Raw genomic sequence first — 20,580 nt, 5'->3', positions numbered from 1 at the left:
TACCCTGAATTTTGTCGTAGTGTAGCATGCAAGATACTGGTTAGATCAATCTTATTAAAATCAGATCCTAGTATACGCTCACAATCGCTACTTACGCAGGGTATACGGCGCGGATCTAAGAAGTCTGATTTTAATTAGATTGCTGGTTAGATCTACATCAAATTAGATAATTTTATGACTTTCTTTGTCCAAAAAAAAAAAAAAAAAAAAAATCCCGCAAATAACGATTAGTGAACAATGCTTTAAAGAGGTTCGCACCTTAGATTTGGAGTAATGTCATTTTTTTGGGAAGTGTATTTTTGATTTCTACATTGAAGGATAATTAGGAAATGGAAAAGAAAAACTTTTTATTGAGCTACAGTGTTCTAAACATGACATTTTAGCACTTAAAATTTATTCAATTCAACCTGATTTTTCTGTTGGTGTCAACACAACATATGCAACGCAGATCAATCAATCATTACATAAAAAAGATACATAACGATGTCTTCTAACACTACAGATAAAAAAAAATAATTCTAGTTATGGAAATAAATAATGACCTTTTTGTACTTGATATACGAAAAACTTGATGATATCAAAATTGAGAGTTTAAAAAGGCATATTAGAAGTAATGTCAATTTCCCAAATTTTAATTAATTTTCAAGGTCTGGTCTTACAATTCAAAATGAAACTTAAATAAGTTAGGGTTGGAGATTATTGGCGAAAATACTGAATTTTATACAAAATTTTGAGTATATTTATTAAAACTTTTTTTAAGAATCGGTGCTCTGTTTGGAAAAAAATATATCAACCAAGTTAATAAGTTACAACATTTGAACAAGTTCCAAGCCTTAACTATCTGTATCATAAATTATAACACTTAAATACACATATAGGACTATGAAAATAGACGATACATTGGATGAAACAGAAACTGCAACACTATGCAGAATTAGAACTTTTTGATTAGTGAATCCTTCCGCCACTAAATATAGTCCCTGCCAAACTTTTTCAAAATTTGAATCGACACCAAATTTTTCAACTGGATAGGGTTTAGCAATAGATGGTCGGGTCTCTACAGCCCAGTAGCTAAGTACTTCATTACTAGCTTGAAAATACGGATGTATATTCAATTGCTGTTATAAAATTTAGAAATTCATTTCAAAATTAAGGATTATCTCCCTCATGCATAGCTCTTATCCTTGGACGAATTTGGTTCCACTTGTTTGGCACGCTGTTTTTGGCTATATTTAGATCTAAAACTTCATAGTTATTTCGGATTTCAAACATTTCGGTTGAGCATCACCGAAGAGACATTATTTGTCGAAATGCGCATCTGGTGCATCAAAATTGGTACCGTATAAGTTTTACATGTGTAATATGTTTGCACCAATGAAAGCTGTACTGAACCAGTAAATACTTAGTTGTAGCATCCTGCGCAGTTGTGCTTAAAAGCTCAGAAGATAACGTCCTTAAATCTATATTAACTTTGTAGATATAACCAGAAAAGTTGCCTTCACTGTCGGAGTGTCGTCTGCTAGCAGGTCCTGGAGCAGGGGTACGTTAGTGTTTCCACGTGTCGTGTACAATATAGGAGGAGGTTACGACACAAACACCGGAGTCTTCACAGCCCCTGTCGACGGACACTTCGTCTTCTTTGTCAACGTGCAATCTTATGCGTCCCAACATATATATACACATCTAGTACTTAATGGGACCCCGAATTCCAAACTATGGCTTGGACAAGTGCCAATGCTCAATACCAATCAGGACCCAACCTGGCAGTGTTAAGACTCCAAAAGGGAGACAGAGTGTGGGTTAGACGTTATACTGGTACAGGTTATTATACATCAGGCGATGCTCCTGTAACGACTTTCTCAGGATTCCTCATATGAAATAATGACATTTTACATAAGATACTTCAGAGCTATTATAGTGATTAATATTTCAGTATACACTAATCCAAAAGTTAGCTTATGTTCCAACCGGATATTTGACAATATATAGATTGTTTTGATGCAATTTTTAAAAAGTGTAGAATAATAATGTAGGAAAGGTCGGGTTAATAGAACCAAACTGCCATCATGATCTGACACGTCGACATCATATGACAAACCCACATAAAGATTTGCGAAATCAACAAAATGTTCTGACAAGGCGACATAATAATCTTTTAGTCGATTTATAAGATGACTATGTAAAAGATAATGGGAAATATGAACGCTTTTTTCCCCAAAAAGTCGACATACTTAACTGACGAGTCGACATAATTATCTAATGTGATGGCAGAAATATGCTACCATAATTCTGGTATAGAAATCATTCCAGTAAAAGCAATTAGTATTCTGCATTTAAGACTGACAAAATAATTGAAAGATTATAACAATTTGCTCCATTGATAATGTTTAGGGCAGTAATTCACTAATTAATGCAATTAGAGTTTATTATTTACTCATGACAATAATTTTGTTGTAGTGTAGCATGTAAGATACTGGTTAAATCTACTTCACTTTGTCAGTCATACGAGATAATCTTATGTCTTTATTTGGGTATATGTCAAGACTTCGCAACCTTCAATCGTGATAAGACTGATTGTTTTTTTTTTAATTTCTGGTAACATCACCAGATAATTCTAAATCGTATCAAGACTAAGTGCATTTGTTAATTTCTAGTAACATCACTAGAAAGATAAATCATTGTCAAAATAATTTATTTATGAAATATTTATTTGTAGGCTTGCCTAGGAGGGTGACCTTTGCTGCCTCCGTGTCATCATCAAGTAGTTACTGGAACAGCAGTACCTTGGTGTTTCCCGTGGTCATCACTAACGTGGGAAACGGATACAACCCCAGCAACGGAATATTTACCGCTCCTACCAACGGGAATATAGACATGTACCGATAACAATCATCGTGAGTTAAACATTTGCATGGCATCTCATACTTCATTAGATGTTTATTATATGAATGAATTGTCGAAAATCGAGCATTCAGAATTTTACTCTGCCTTTGTGCTATTACATGTTTCCAGGAAATAATTCTTACCTACACAGACTACTGTATACAAGGAAATATTCGCCCCGTTTTATTTTCGTTCCTCTCAACCTTGTCAGTGGATGAATTTAAAACTGAACGAAACCGTTTTGTCTTTTATCACAATTGATTCTGGGCGAATTTAAAACAGGTCAAAATTGTTTACATGTGTAAAAGGGCGAAAACACGAGGTGAACATAACTTTATATACAGTATATGTCTTTTTGTCCCGTATAATACATATTTCATGAACAATAGTTCTGACTTTAGTCACCACCTGTAACTTACATTACATACACCGATTGTGTTATCGTACTCACGTGTGCTTTATCCGCTGTCGAACTGACTCAAAATTTCTTCCCAGCTCTAAGTGCAGATCCATGACGTGTTTTTAATTTTTGTTTCATCTTTTTTGTTTCCTTTCCTTTTCGTTATCTTTTATCTTAAGATGATCAAATCTGCATGTTACGGCTTGGATGTCGTGCACGGTGTCGATGTTTTACAATGATTGATTTAGCCATCGATATATCTATTCAATAATCTGACATAAGAATATATAAAGTGTGTATCGTTAAAGAATCGTATAACTTTTTAAAATTAGAATTTGTTAACATGTAGTCCTATATTTTATTTTCCTAATCCTCACAGGTTTGTTAATTGAACTTCGCCATATGAAAGGTGAATATAACGAATAACAAATAGTGATCAATCTCATAACTCCTATAAGCAATACAAAATATATACTTGGGTAAACACGAACCCCTGGACACACCAAAGGTGGGATCAGGTGTCTAGGAGTAAGCACCCCTGTCGACTGGTCACACCCGCCGTGAGCCCCTTATATCCTGATCAGGTAATCGGAGTTATCCGTAGTCAAAATCAGTGTGCCAAGAACGGTCTAACAATCGGTATGAAACACGTCAGACAGCATTTAACCCAATGATAGGTTGTATAGACGAACTAGATCGTTATAATAACTATAGAATTTGCGAAATGCTGACTTCAATCGAGACTGTTGAAACCTCTGTACCATCAACTTGTTTATCAGTAGCTTACCTCGATTTAAAAACTGACCATACGCAGAACAAGCTCTTGCGTATTGAACCAGTTGAGAGATATAAACACCATATGAAGGTGATAATGGAATATTGCTATATAAATATGGGAAGCTGAAATCATCCTGTTTGTAATGCAGTTGAGTTGTCACTTTGCCGTTATGTCTATTGTCAATAAAATATCTAAGTATGAAGCAGAAGTGTAAGACTCCGTGGTGTCTTTTATTTCGAGCTCACAGGGATAATTCGAATCGACATATGAATAAAAATTATTATTGTTAATAGACAAAACGTCGTCAATATATCTAAATGTCGAATTAAAGGCCACAGCAAGAAAGTTTTTCTTCGCACTAGAAGTTTTTGAGTAAATTCTGCTTCATATGAATATAGAAACAGGTCAGCTAACAAAGGAACACAATTCGTGCCCATGGGAATTCCAACAGACTGCTGGAAGACCTGATCATCAAAGACCACGAAGATATTGTCAATGAAGAACTCTAGCATATTTTTCAACTTCAGAGTAATTCTGCTGGAATCAGAGTGGTGTTTAAAAAAGTAATTTTTTGATGACTGATCACTATATATGAATATTTCCTTTTTCCATTTTTGTTGAAAAGCAACTGTCTATGATGTCAAGAAATCTAGTCTTTTTTATCGCAAGGAATGGTCATGTAAAGTGTTGAAAAGTCATAGTTTTGATGTTATTGATTTGGGAAAAGTTTTGCGATTTCAAGTTTATTAAAAGTTATTTAGAATTTTTCAGAATCCACATTTCATTCACAGTAGCTTAGTGAGTTTGAAGTTTCTCCTTCATAGCTGTTAATATTTTCTTGAGGAGCAAAGATAGGGGCTTGGTAGAGCACTTACTGGATCCAGCAATGCATCTTTGTTTGTAAGAGTTTTTATGTACATGTAGTTTAGGAATACATTGTAGGTACGGTAACTCATTCATTCAACCCATTGGCTGGGATATTAAATGTGTCTAAGACTGAAGCATGGTTTTGAAGAATTTCATCTTCTGAAAGGGCAGTTAGAGTATAAGTATGATAACCAAAAGTGGAAGTAATGCCAAGTTCGTTTAAAATACAGTTGTAATAATGAGCCTTACAAACAAAGACAATGTTGTTACACGCTTTGTCACCTGGAACCAAAACATATTCCTCATGTAACCTATCTAATTCTTTTATCACTTTTGGTTTACTAACCACAGAAGGATAGATGGTATGTATTTTTGTTTTAATGTGTCTAATGTGGGATTTTAATATTCCTCTTATGCTTTTAACTCATTCTGACAATGTATCAAGTTCTTCTTTTTCATATTTAGCCCATTGTTTGGCATGATCGTCGACATAATTCATAATAGAGATGAAGTTCTGTCACCAATTAAAAGACCGAGGTTCGCTGTATTAAGGACATTTTAGAATAAGTGATTTGAGGTCCTCATTTTCAACTATATCAACATCACCAATAATGACATGTCCAGATGGACTATTGTTGAAAGAAGATGAACAAGAAGACGTTGGTGGATTAAGTATAAAATGGTTTATATCTATGCACTGCAAAGTGTGTTTATAATTAAAGAGTTTGGATGCAATAGTAGAAGTATAGTTCTAGGAAATACAGGGTGCAGACGTGAACTTGAAATAACTTGAAATACACGACTGAACCCTTTTATGACGAAGAATGTTGCTTATGTTGACGGTATCTATTCCTTTGTTTGTAAATTTGAGCTTACGGAGCTGACTGCATGATTTGGAAGGAATATCATCCATGACCCGTGCTGGTTGAAAGAGCTTTTGATAGGCAACATCCAGAATCATAGAGTCCAGTCTATATTCAGGTGTTGAAAAATCCAAGTATAAATACACACAATCCTCATAGAAAATTGGATATAAAACAAAAAATGCATCTCTACCACACGTACAACTGACCTACAGTTGTTTTCCTAATATTGCATAATATAACGAAGTCTGTTCATCCAACCGTTTGGTAGATATCCAAACTTATCCAACCTATATCAAGTTGAAGGTATCATCTCATTGGGTATATTGATGCGTAACAATGCAATTTACAAGAACGCATAAAACATCACACACATGTAAATACCATTATCTTAAGTTGGATTACTGACAATCTCCTGTAACGATTCTGAGGGAATAAAAGTATATCCCTACATTTTGAACCAATGTGTTCACAATGACTCTTGCAAAATACAAATTGTGTATTAATCATAAAGGTAATACAAGTCAAAGAATCAGGGCTCGGTTATCTTAAACTCCTTGATTATGTTCGAATGTGTTTTCTAATGATCTCACCAGCTGTATACCTCAGGTGCTGAAAGAAAAAAATGAAACACTTTCAAACATAATAATTGATAAGGGAACTGATTATGCAATTGCAATGCAAAGTATGTAAGGACAAAGTTACTCGAAATATGTCAATGAAACATATGAAAATGTTTAAAAAATTTGTAGGTTTTAAAAGTCAGAATTTTCCGGATATAATAGACTATGGAGTCAAACTTTGGACTATTACAGTGCATTTTTATCACTTTGAAATCAACAGTATGGTTAAGTAGATGAAAAATTATTGCAAATAGTCAAAATTACATTTTCTTCAATTCATAGAAAAGAAACATATTTCCATTGTTTAGCTTAAGAGCATGCCTTTAAACATATGTTAAAGTGATGTGTTCTATTTTTAAAAACGGCTGTACTCTAGGAAAGGCCGCTTAACATATTTTTTTTCCATGAAGTTGGTCAATATACATCTTCGAAAAATACATGCAAATTTTGATAGAAATATCGGGTTTTCAATATTAAGATGTGGTATGAGGAATTATCTTAATATACCAGTCAATGGGAAGAATGAATATAGTTACCATACCTATACTGGATTCCTAAACTTTACAAACATTCTTAAAATCATAGATACATTACTCCATCCAGAAATGTTTTATCAACTATAGGAACTATCACGAAAATGTAAAGAGTTGTGAGTTAGAAACTTGAAGCGTATACCACAGCATATTCTAGAAGTGGTGTAAATCAAATGTGGATTATAAAACAAAATCTAAAGAACAATTCATAAATTTGAAATCACAAAACGTTTCTCAAATCAACACTCACAGAACCCATGATTTGTAAACACTTTAGATGACCATTCGTCACGATGAATTAGAGAATAGACATTTTGACATCACAGACAGTTGCTTCTTCAACAAAAACGAAAAAAAAAAGAAATATTCATATCTGATATGTCCAGGGGTCTGTGTTTGCTCAACTCTCTATTTTGAATTGCTTTGAGGAGTTATGAGATTGATCACTGTTCGTTATCTTCACCCTTTATCTAGTGATAAATGGCCATTTTCACAAAAAATCTTACGACTAAGATAGAAAAGAAGTTTAGCGCATTTGCTGACGATATGGCCGACTCAGAAATCTAAATGGAAAACACCGGTTTCCAATAATAGACTTGCGTGTTATAATTAAATATAAGGCCAAAGTTTTATTTTTATGTTTCGTTAACCAAGATAAATAACTGCCGCAGTTTAGCATTACTGACATTTATATGAGTCGTTCTTTACTTGATAAACCATTTCCATATTTGAAATGATGAACAGTACAATATTTATATAGATCTGTGCATTCATATTACACAACAACCCTTTTACATATGGTATTACTTCACTCACTGTTCGGACATGACTGCAGCGCCTTTAATGTATGTCATCAGTTCATTTGTCTTTGGTTGATAATTTGAGTGTTTAGCTTTCATGCCTAAATATCGTATGACAGTTGCTACATGAGTATTTCTTTAACTTTTCGTCAGCCACATTACGGTTTGAAAATCCCGTGCACACAGGAACATGTTAGTGTAAACAAACGGACTACAATGATCTCGGAATAAATTCCCTTTCTTTAAGTCGTAACTTGCAAATATAAGACGTTATGATGAAAATGACTAATATTTGTTATAATATATTTATCACATTTAAAACTCACCCCCCCTTTCAAGAAAAGACCCACAAAAAATGAAAAGCAAAAGAAAAAAAAGAAGAAAAACAAGAGGGAAATATTAGACTTGAACTAGGAATGTATGGTTTAAGTGTAAGACAAGATTACCGATCACCTAAACCACTAGTCCACCCAGACATGTGAGTTTAAATGTTTAACGTTTGACAGGCTGCTAAATCTCAAGGTAAATTTTGAGAACGATTTTTTCATATTTTATCCATTTTCAAGAAGAGGGTCACCTTAAACCAAATTTCCTCAAACGGACTTATATACAGTCATAATCAAGTAAAACAATTTCAGTGTTCTATTTCTGGTTTAAGGTGGCCTTTTGCAACAGTTTGCAATTTTTTATGCCCATTACGTTACATCTACTATATACTCTATATAATCACGGTGATGTTTATGCTTGTCAAATAAATATACTATCAACATATCGATATCTTTATTAAGTAATTTGGGTAAACACAAGTATAAACTGACATTGTATAGCAGAATATTTGTAAAAAAAAATGATATTCAAGAAAAAGGTATCTATGTAGGCGAAAGTGCATACAAAGTGCGCTATACCCCTTTGTCTTTGCCTTATACTAAATAGAGTGCAAATATGCCTTGAATATGAGTAAGAATGTCACTCTTTCACATATGTATAGACATACCTTTTCCTCATTCAGAAATATATGAATAATATGAATGAAAAATTGTAAAAGAATTACCGTGTTTTAGAGTTTTCATCTTCATCCTAAGATTTTTGGTGTATAAGGCCACAGTCATTAAAACTTTACTTTGTTACATGTAATCACGGCTCTGATTTTACGCACAAGTACTCTGAAGTTGATGTTATAACATTCTGAAGTTGACAATACCTTTTTAGTCTTTGGTGATCAGGTCTTCCAACAGTCTGTTGGAATTCCCATGGGCACGAATTATGCTCCTTTATTAGCTGACCTGTTTTTATAGTGTTACAAGAGAAAACTCATTCAAAAGCTTTTACATGAGAACAAATCTCTTGCTGTGGCCTTTGACTCAATATTTACAATGTATATCGACGACGTTTTATCTATTAACAATATTAATTTTCACTCATATGTCAATACGCAATTTTCGAGTTGTCCAATGGTTCTTTCCCTTTGTGGAACTCTTACGCACAGTGAGACGCAAAACATACTTTCACCCACACGCGGTGGGTACAAATGCTTATCGCTGCCTTCATATATTGCCTAAAGGATGATTATCAGACATCTTGCAACCACGCAAACTGATGGGGTATACAATCTTAGTAAATTTATGATTATTTGATGATCAAATAGCTCAAACAAAAATCGATAATCACCATCTTTCTTTGATAAAGTATCACTAGTGCAGAAGAGGAAATAAAAAATAAATAAATAACAAATTTAATGGTCTAATTCAAATAAATATTATTCTTCATATGGTCAGTTTAATGTATACCAACGGCTGATACAAATAAAATTTACGCTTTGGGAACTTTTATTCTTATTAACATAGTCTATAATATATGTATACATCTTGTACCCACCCAAGCGTTCAATAGAATACTGAACGTACCTCCATCACAGAAGAGTTGATATATCGGAACTTGCGTATAGATATATCGTAGTGAACATGAAGTAAAATACACCAAAGACTCTTTTTCATCTGCTTCATGGTTGGATATTTTATTGAACATCGATCTTAACGGCAAACTAACAACTCAACTTTATGGCAAACGGGTTAACTTCAGCTTATCTATCGACAACTTCCGATATCTATGAAACAATATTTCAGTATCACCACCGGTCGCGATAGTTCAGTGGTAGAGTGTTTGCTTCGTAACTGGGATGTCGTAAGACGTTAAGATGGGTGGTGGTTGCTCCTTCACCAAACACACAGCATTCACCAAACACTCGACATTTAGAAGTGAGAATCACCGGTCTATCGAATATGACCTTAAAAACGGATGTGCCGTGTCACGGCAGGCGTTGACAGGCTAAAGGGCCCCATTGCTACGGCCCTGGGTGCTAAGCTTATATCTAACTTTGTGGTACTTCACCTACAGCTGGTGGCGTATCAATATGAGTAAAAAATTCTTGAAGGAACGTTAAGCAAAACAAACAATCAATCCATTATCACCTGTACATCTAGGAAACCGGGTTAGAATAGGTCTTCAGTACCCCTTTCTTGTCATAAAAGACGACTAAATTGGGTGGTCCTTCAGATGAGACAACAAAAAATGAGACCCAGTGTCATAGCAGCTGTAGCACGATGAAGCCTTTCTCAAAGGCCCTAAGCCTACATTTACATCCTTTCACCGGCAATGGTTACGTCTTCATATGAGTGAAAAATTCTCTCAACTGATTCGACTTTTAAATCGAATCAGGCTACTGAAAAATAAGTTGATGCTACAAGGGTTTCAACAGTCTCATTTAAAGTCAGCATTTCGCACAGAGTCTATAATTATTATAACTATCTAAATTACTAATACAACCTGTCATTGGGTCAAATGCTCTATGATGTGTTTCATGCCAATTCTTATGCCGTTCTTTACACACTGAATTTGACTACGGATTATTCCATTTATCTGATCAAGATATATGGTCGCGGGGGTGATCGGTCAATAGGGAATGCTAACTCTTCCTCGGTACCTGATACCGCTTCTGGTGTATCCAGGTGTCCTTCCATGTTTGCCTTACTCTTAATTTTGTTTTCTCTATAGGAATTATGAGATTGGTCACTGTTCATTATATTCGGTTTTCATTTTAAACTTCCTTGAATAGTTTGTTCGAAAGTAGGGTGGAACCACAATAAGGATCAAAGCTTTACATGGGGATATATAATACAGATCTTTAAAAAGCTTCTTCTGATGAACGGACAGGCCATAATTAGTCTTGGTAATAGGCAAATATTCTTATTTAGTGTAGATTTAATTTAGATGAAATCAATGGGATCTGTTGTATAGGGTGAGACTATAATAGGAAATGAAAGTTTTGCGTGGGAATATATACGTGTATAAACAACTTTAAGAATATCCTCCTCAACAATACATGTAGCAGGGCCACGATTAGTCATAGTGATATATACGCATCCTTAGGTAGTGTAGATTCAAGTTTATTCAAGCAATGGTCGCTGAGTTTAAGTGTTCGGAATAAGGTATGCATGTAATATTGAAATATATGTGTTTGTTCGTTGTTTTACGTGTGTCAAGCATGTTTCACTCAGATTGAGAGGTCACCAGTTGAAGGTGAAGTGCTACAAATTTAGACCCATGCTTAGGGCTTTTGGCCATATCAGTGAGGGTTTTTATTGTGTCAACGTCTGCCGCGACACGCGACCTCCTACTTTAAGGTCATATCTGAAAGACCTGTGATTCTCACTTCTAAATACCGATCGTTTAGCGAAGGAAGAATCACTGTCTAGGTTTTACGTCTTAAATTTACCCCGGCCATGACACGAACGGGGGTCTAACTCAAGATCTCCTGGTTACGAAACGAACGCTCTACCTGGGATATTCTTCTCAAGAACAGCAAGACTCATGATCAGTCATATTAGTATGAAACCATCACATTAATTTGAATCACAGCCCCGCGGTGGATGGGAGAGTAGAGGGGCCAACAATAGGTTGTTTCCTCTTCAAAAGATAAAAAATTAAACCGTAATATTAATATTGTGATTAAATGAAGTAAACTAAATTCTATTCTGAATGTTCATAATTAAAAAAAAAGAATAAACACCTTTGAAGCCCTGGTAAAAACCCAACAATTCATCGACAGATAATAAACAATTTCAAGGATGTGATGGTTGCACTTATTTTCCCTTAGAAGGATGTAGCAATATGTTGCAGCATCAATATGAAAACGTATTCTTAAAAAAGAGGGTGGTATTTTACTTGAAATAAAACAATCTTTCTATGATTTATATGCCTTAAAAGATCGAAATATAAGCATGCATTTCATTTATTTGCAAATTTATTCCATATAGAAATGGACAAAAATGAACATTACAAAATGAGCATTAACCTCTAGATTACCTTTACTGGTCTCTACGAGTGGGATGAACATAAAATGTTTGGGTGACAAAGTTGGCAAAATAAAATAGTTACTTGTTGAATTTTGTCACTGATTGTTCAAGAAAATATATTGGAGTTGGTTATGGATGCAAAAGCGGATTTGATTATAGACATAATAGTATATGTATTTCTATATACAGTATAAGTCTGGTAGTTATGTTTGTACAAAGTGTCGTCGAAATTAGAGATGAAAGGAGTATAAGTTTTAAATGACTCACAGTTCTGATGAATTAACGTGACAGCATGTCTAAAACCCAATAAACAAAATATCTGTGGGAAACTGGGAAAAGCACTTGCAATGTCTATATTTACTAATAAAGCGCTCTGACTCTTAGTAGAAATTACTGAAATTGCATCGTAAAATGTAGAATAATTGATTGAACATATATTAGGATTAAAGGGAAGATAACGAACAGTGATCAATCTCATAATTTCTATAAGCAAAATAGAGAGAGTTGGGCAAACACGGACCCCTGGATATACCAGAGGTTGGATCAGGTGCCTAGGAGGAGTAAGCATTCTCTGTAGACCGTTCACACCCTCCGTGAGCTCTGTATCTTGAGCAGGTAAACGGAGTTAGAATCTATGAAGTCATTGACACTGTTATCTGGGGGTGGGGATTAAGATAAATTGGTAATCATTCGGTAACCACCCTGTTGCTTTGGAAACTTTGGAATTAAGACTGTTCTTAAAACAACTACATAAAAGGTGTGAACCATTGCATTTGAGGCAGGTATGAAAATAATTACAACTAGTTTTGTCGAAAATACCGGGATAGTTGTAATTGTAACACTTGCGAGATCCGTTGCCCTAACTGATGACGTGAAGACGGTTGATTAGATAGAGGAGACTTTGATGATTACATATACATCAACCACAACTCTACATAGAATGTAACCCTTATCAGTGTAAAGTCAAATGCTTTTTTTTGAAGAAACTGAATGTTATAATGTATGAATTTCCTTTAATTTTTTCAGCCCTCTTTTAATTAGTGTCATTTATTTGAACAATGAGATGGCTTGAAATGGGTATTTGACTAAGTAAACAGATGCAAATATAGTAAATACATCAAACCAAGACAAATCGGCAATTTGTTTGCTCTCTATGCTGACCTTTGTCCTGAAAGACCCCATCTTAAAAGAATGCATTATAATGTGTTACAGTGGGGTCATGAAATAGAAGAGCACCAACATTGATAATGATAATTAGCGGTGTTATCCTCGACACTTTGATGCATATGAGCCGATAGGTGGGAAACATAACTAATAAAAGGTTTTAGCAACATGTCTAAAAGGTTATAATTGAAGGATGACGTAAACGGACGTATACGTGGAATATACAGGCCTGCACTAGGTTTCGAAAAAGCCTCGGGAGCAGGTGTGGGTGTACTAAGATTGACCATACGTTCCTGGATATAACCTCTGTGGTAGGTGAGAATGTACTCAAATTGACCATTAAGGAACCACATTTTTCAGTCTATACCGTACTCTGAGTTCCCGCCACCTGCACAATTGGGTCCGCAATCTAGACACCACGATGTCTTGACCTAAGCGCATTATTAGGCGTTTTCCCTCTGTAACAAGGACTCATATGGTCTGAAATATGTTTTGAAAACTTAGACACAATATGACCAGATGGTCGCGGGGCGTTTTTTGATTTTTTTTTTCTGCCATGCATAGATATAAAAATTGAAACGCCGATTTCGAAGAAACAATCATTAAATTACACGTACGCAGTAGTAAGAGTTATCGATCTTTAAATATTAAGTAAGTACTAGAAAACAGATCTGCATGAAAATAAAAACCCACCACAGGTTTATCCATATGGGATAAAGCCCTTTATATTATCAAAATCAATACATAGAATTCAGTATCTCCAGATGAAAAGTGTTGAAAACCTAAGAAGATAGCCTTTGGTTTTTGAAGATCTATTTCTTTGCAGTAACGGAGGTCATGTTGTTCGTCAACATTAAAAAATACTAAGAGTTGTGTAATCCGATACAGTCTTCACCGAAATATCTGCTAGTTATTTCCAACGCCAAAAGTACGGGATATACGATATATTTAAGAGTTTATCGTGGGGTGTCAAAGTTTACATACATTACATGTATATCTCTAATACAATCAATTGCTATTGTTATTATTTATTAATCAATTGTAATATAAAACATTAATTAAAATAAATGTGTTTATGAAAGGGCACCGTGTTCTTGTATGAATATGAGACAAGCCGCATTTTCATTAATAACTAGAAATATTCTTATCTATCTATCTTTTTAATTTTGAAAATATTGTAGTATAAATGAGATTAATTGAAGCTAGCTGGAAGAACATGGCGGCTGTAACTTGATGCTACGACTTTATATCTGAGCTGTGACAAATTGATTACAATACATGTACATTGATGCTTGGATAGATGATATTAGTAAAATTTATCTAAACTATTTTATATATGTTTAAATGTTCTTCAAACTACAGTAACGATTTACTTTAAATAGGACATGATATTATTTGATTAGATATATAAGTAAGTAAGATGATATTAATGCGTTCATGTGTAACATACACTTAACAAACCCTTCCCAATAATAACTCGGGGACAGTAATGTGTTACGTATCAGCGATACCGAAGTGACATACAAATGTATTTCAGATTTATTTGTTGGAGTTCACCCTTTCCTCTCATTTGAAACCTGCTATACATATTAACCGTTTCTACTATAAACGGTCCCAGGAAACGATTAATTTCTGTTAGACATTTTACAAACACCCTATAAAGCTCCAAAGTACATGTATTGAAATTGATAAAATGAATAAACATTTCAATACCATCACAAAGGATGCACAATAACCGTTCTCTTTCCAAAGTTCGATATAATCAAGACAAAGAAACTTTCTTTTTTTAAATTTGTATTTTGTTGTTTCGCAAAATTTCATTTATGTAACGTCGAACACTCAATATTTCTTAGATAACTAACCATGAACAAGGCTTTCTAACTGATCATGGACAAGGCTTTATGACCTTATAATAAGATACGGATCCATTGATACCATCAACCATATAGTTTGAATGATTACATACGTAGAAAATATAAATTGTGTTTGTTGTAAATTTCTTGCGAACACAGTTCTGGTGAAAAGGTCAGTTTTTCGTACAAACACAGTGCACAACATCTGAAGCCATATGAAGGATACCAGTGGTTAAGAGCTGGTGACGTGTTAACACGAGACAGGTACGTAAAGAAACATACACACATTTACATAGTGTCCACGCCTACCAGTCTTCGTGCGCATAAAAATACCGGATTACAGACAAAATAAACCGTAAGGTATACCCACAAGGTTTTGAAACGATTTGAAGGCTGGCTTTCTTAGTTTTTTGTTTCGTCAAGAGAATTGTTCACTCATATTGCTACCTTACCAGCTGTTGGAATTTAGACCTATCTCAGCACTTATGGCCGTATCAGGTTCTTTAACGTGTCGACGCCTGGCGCGACACAGGAACCCTGGTTTTAAAGTCACGTGATTTTCACTTTTGAGTGCCTAGCGTTTGTCAAAGGAGCAATGACTACCTATATTCGCTTCTTAAATTTGGCGTGGCCATGGCACGAGCAGAACTCGAACTTTCGACCTCCAGTTGTAAAGCTAAAACTCTACTACTGAGCTATCGCGACTGGTGAAATCTAATTATATCCAAGATGAAGAACACATGCAGTGCCGAATAAGATCCTCTTTCCCCCTTTGAATTATGACACGTGAAAAAGTGAAATATAATTAAAGATGTTATAAACACTCTCCCAATGTGAGAGTTTTGTCAATAAATGCCCATAAAACCTTGACATTGTGAAGACGGGCTATCAATAACAGCTGATTTTGTAATAGAATGATAGATAAACAGGTGTACATGCACCGGGGAATATAAAGTGTGCATGACATTAAACAACCTTCTACGTTATTGCTAGCGCCGTTGGTGTTGGGTGTTAGGAATACTATTGATAGTGTTGGTTTAGGTAGAGCGCGCACATGCTTGGGTTACATAATGCATTCTAGGAATATATCGCATATAACGGGTATTTTCTGCGGTTGGAAATTTTTTGCGATTTGATCCGCAAACAGTAGCTAATGATATTCTGCGTTTCCAATTTCTGCGGTTGCATTATACGTATATGTATCCATAGGCATGTATATATATTTTTCGATTGTCATTTTTGCGAATTTTTCCTATCCCCAAAAACTGGACAACAGCAGGAACTATCCGTTATACGGTAAAACCCTTTTCTCTTTTTCATTTTATATGTTTTCACATCATCGGTACCTTTAGAATTTAACTTGATTAGCAATACAACAGCAGGTTATTTACAGTTCACGTTTGCATGATCTATCCCGACTATAAATAACTTCTTATAGAACAGCAGGATATACAACAATGCTTGTTTGTCTAATCGGTATATTTGCATTCTTTTTTTCCCCGTGACGTTACGCGGGAAATTGTTGTTTTCGACAAATCCCGTAAAGTCATGTGAAAAAGCAACTTTCGTAATTTTGTGTCCACATGTTAAAAGATGAAAAAACCTCTCCAGTATGTTTATATTTCACATCTGTATCTAAATTTGAAAAAAAGGCACAAAGTTTTGATTTTGCCTACTACTGATTTCACAAAATTGAGTGTGTTTGGGGGCCGCGCGCGTGTGTGTGTGAGTGTTTGGGGGCCGCGAGTGTTTGTGTTTAAAGGCACAGGAACTTTAGTTTGTTATGCTCGATTTTTTGAGGTCGTCAAATCGTTATCTTCAATATTCTACCATAGTTATTTGTAGTAGATTTGTTTTCTACTGAAAAGATCCATTAAGTAAGAATGGGGAAATGTCATGAGGCTGGTAAAAGATAAGAGGGATTGAGTGCATTCCACCACCTCCAATAGTACATGACTAAAACGTACAATCTTCGCAATGTAGAATACTGCCTTTAGTCTGATACAACTTTTAAATAGATACTATGATGTAAACTACATATCATTGATTTATATTTCATTTATAAACACTTTCGTTGTATAAAAGCATGTTTACGGCGAATTATTTATTTCATTTCAAAACTAAAATCTTTGTATCAATTTTATTAACTATCCAGACCCCTTTAACTAACCGTCATTTTATTTATTGAACATTTTATCTATCTATCGATATCATGCATTGCAATGCAAACCAACCAATAAAATTCCCAAACATTACTTGCAGAAAATAAATGTCTTAAGAATCTATGAATCTTAAGTAATCTGAATTACTGTGATAGAACTTTTTATAACTAATTAGGAATTTCCTATAAACTCTGTTTTTATCATGCTTTATTTTTAGACATTTACAATTACATCTACATAGATGATATCACACACAAAAATTTATGATAAACTCTACTTGCATAATAAATTACAGATGTCGCGTTGGCATTCTAATCCTGCTAAAATATAAACATGTGTAACTTATCTCAGTTCATATATTTAAGTATGACGGGAATAGTGTTAGATTTCCCATGATCTCTGAGCGCCTTAACAACTAATAGATAGGAAAGAGTTTGAGAGTTGTATACCGGTCAGATAAGCAAGGCGCCTGACTACTACAGAAAATGTACATATGTTTAATTCTAGTGAATAAAAATGAAGGAGGGATGTCTGAATACATTTTTCGAGAATTTATGTAATATATAAAATTTTCTTATGTGATTTAATTTTGAAATATATAAGATCAGTAGAATACAGCATTGAAAAAGAAATCATGTCAAGTCCGTTGTATATTAAATCTTAAGGGGGGGGGGTGTTAAGGAAATTTCTTAAAAAGCTACTAAAATAAATGAATCAGAAAAATAATTAAAAAAAAGAAAAGAAATTAGGACGTTAAGAATCCTTTTAAAATTTGGGTTTAGTCAGCTGAGCGTAACGCAAATAGGTGACACGGTTGGGGGCACGGTTTATATACGTGCGCCGCCCTATGACACCTAGACTTGCTCAAGTCTCTATGTTTAATAATCAGTGCTTTCTTTAATACTTTTTAATAATGCAAACCATCTATGTTTGGTGACATTAAGTATGATAGAGCAGATATCTAGACTTCTGAAATACAGTAAAATTTGGACAAAATGATAAAGTAATAAAAACAACATAGAGACTTGAGCAAGTCTATATGACACCCCCACTTCCACGTTTATGGACCTGCAGATAAATAACAGGTCGTGTGATCCACTACCTACTTTTGCGAGAGAATATGAATTTGCTCATTTTTTTCTTTCGCCAAACCATTTTCCTTAATAAAATCATTATTAGTATTTGGAAATGTATATTAATTGTGGCATCAATTCCAATCTTCCGCTTGGTGATATGTATTTTGACATTTATTGATGTGGTTATCATATGTCCACAATTCAAATATAACCAAATGCATTTTAATCACTGATGATATCTTTTTGTTGAATATATGTTTCTCATCATTATACCCAAAAGCAATTCAATTACATATTTAGAGACCATTGACGGATAAAAGTTAAATATACACCGGTACATTTGTAATAAACTCTGTATAATTATTTTCTTATTCATTCAGTATATTTAAAGCAATACAAGCTGTAACTGAAGGCAAATCAAATGAAAAATAAAAGAGCAAATATTTTATCTTTGTGATTTAATATAACTTCATAGAATCAGAGTGAATCTGTTTAAGCAATAAACATGTCAAATCAGCAGAAAGTGTCGATTCATGAATCATTGTCATCCTGTCAGTAATTCCTGCATTGACCTCGGAGGTCACCAGTTCGGAAAAAAGCAAAAGAGGGACACTGAGCACGTGTCAGATTTGTAAACAATTGAACATGCCAATTTATAAGAAAATTCACTATCACAATTTCATTTGAATGGCACATTTGCGTAACAATTACTTTCTTACACTTGAGTACTTCTTGTCCTATAAAATTATGTAATATTTTAAAACAAACGACGTGTAGCTACTCACGTCAGTTTCCGTCTCTGTATATGACTTCGGCCTCAGCAATCTGATTATGTTCGGCAATCATCGTTCCAATGTCCTTGTATACGCCGCAATTCCGGATTTTCGTAATTCTTGCTTCTCCGAGTTGCCGTTCGTGCGGGACGGTATGTATCTAAAGTTTGGTTGGTTTATAAATACTATAAATAACGATTAACAGGTGAATCGATTACTCGGTTGAAAAAATGCTAACCTATTAGAAAATTTGTAACCGATTTGCTGGGTTATTTGTAGTAAAGTAATACTGTCGTGCCTGTCTTATATGTTGTTGATTTTTTTTAAAAAGAGGGGGGGGGGGGGGGGAGTTGTAATATTCAAAAGTTTAGGTGATGTTTAAATATTCACATTTTTAATGACTGATGAGATTTGATAATTTTCAAAATAAAATTTCATGCAATACTGGTAATTATAGTCCATTTTTTTTTTTAGGTAAAATGTTTTTGTAAGGCCCCAGTCAGGCTCTATAATGCTTGCGTAAAATAAACTACCAAGCAGTACTAGCATAATTTCCACATGGATTTTATAATCAGTTCGTACCATTATAATGCATGGCAATGAGGACAAGTAACATATATGTACATTTCTGGTCAGAGAAAGATACATTATTATACAAAGTTAGAGGATGAAAATAAAAATAGGGGGGGGGGGGTCAGACTAAATCTTATTTCTGGGTGAATTCCCAATGTTTCAGCATAGTAATACTAAAACGAAAAAGAGATGAAATGTCAGCGATGTTATGTAGAACGGACTCGCACGTCCTGAGTAACTGGATTTGACTTAAGTGCCGTGTGCCGTCCGAACTGATTTTTGCCACCTTAGCAATTCTTGTAAACAAACTTCGAAGACAATAGAATTATTTCTTTAACATAAACTTGAAGTCAAACATTGTAATATAATAAATAATTATATGATGCACCGTTCTGACGTGGCGTTACAAAAATGAACATTTTGAATTTCTAAAATATTCTTGCTTTCATGTGGTTTTTATTCACGTCTTTACTTATCGAAACACTCGTCATACTCTTTTTCAGTGAATTAAAAAAAAAAAAACCAACCCCAAAACTGAAGCTAAAATAAAATAATACATGTAGGCCCCTACAGTAATTGAGAATTATAATTTTTAACGATTAACTGGTTAATTACATGTAATCAGTCAAAAGAATTTACGACTAATCGGTTAATAAATTTTCATCCATTGTCATTCCTACTAACTAAATACTATTGTGTTCATAATCAAGAATCCCGTGGGAATCCGGGTTAGAATAGGTCCTCAGTACCTCTTGCTTGTCGTAGATTCTAAGGCGACTAAACGGGGAGGTCCTACGCATGAGACCGTAAAAACCGAGGTACCGTGTCTCAGCAGTTGTGGCACGATAAAGATCCCTAGAGAGAAGTTTGCCTTAAATAA

General features: G+C 34.4%; 1 long non-coding RNA gene across 1 annotated transcript; it reads left to right on the top strand.

The window, feature by feature from the left end:
• The first annotated feature begins 1,477 nt into the window (after window positions 1–1,477).
• On the top strand, window positions 1,478–8,517 carry LOC125675877 (uncharacterized). The gene is made up of 2 exons (XR_008801106.1): window positions 1,478–1,540; window positions 2,717–8,517. It is a non-coding gene; the product is annotated as an uncharacterized LOC125675877 (long non-coding RNA).
• Window positions 8,518–20,580: the final 12,063 nt, after the last annotated feature.

The sequence above is a fragment of the Ostrea edulis genome, chromosome 3 (genome assembly GCF_947568905.1).
Source record: "Ostrea edulis chromosome 3, xbOstEdul1.1, whole genome shotgun sequence".
NCBI lineage: Eukaryota > Metazoa > Mollusca > Bivalvia > Ostreida > Ostreidae > Ostrea > Ostrea edulis.
Note: the sequence above shows the minus strand (reverse complement) of the source record. Positions and strands in the feature narration are given on the sequence as shown.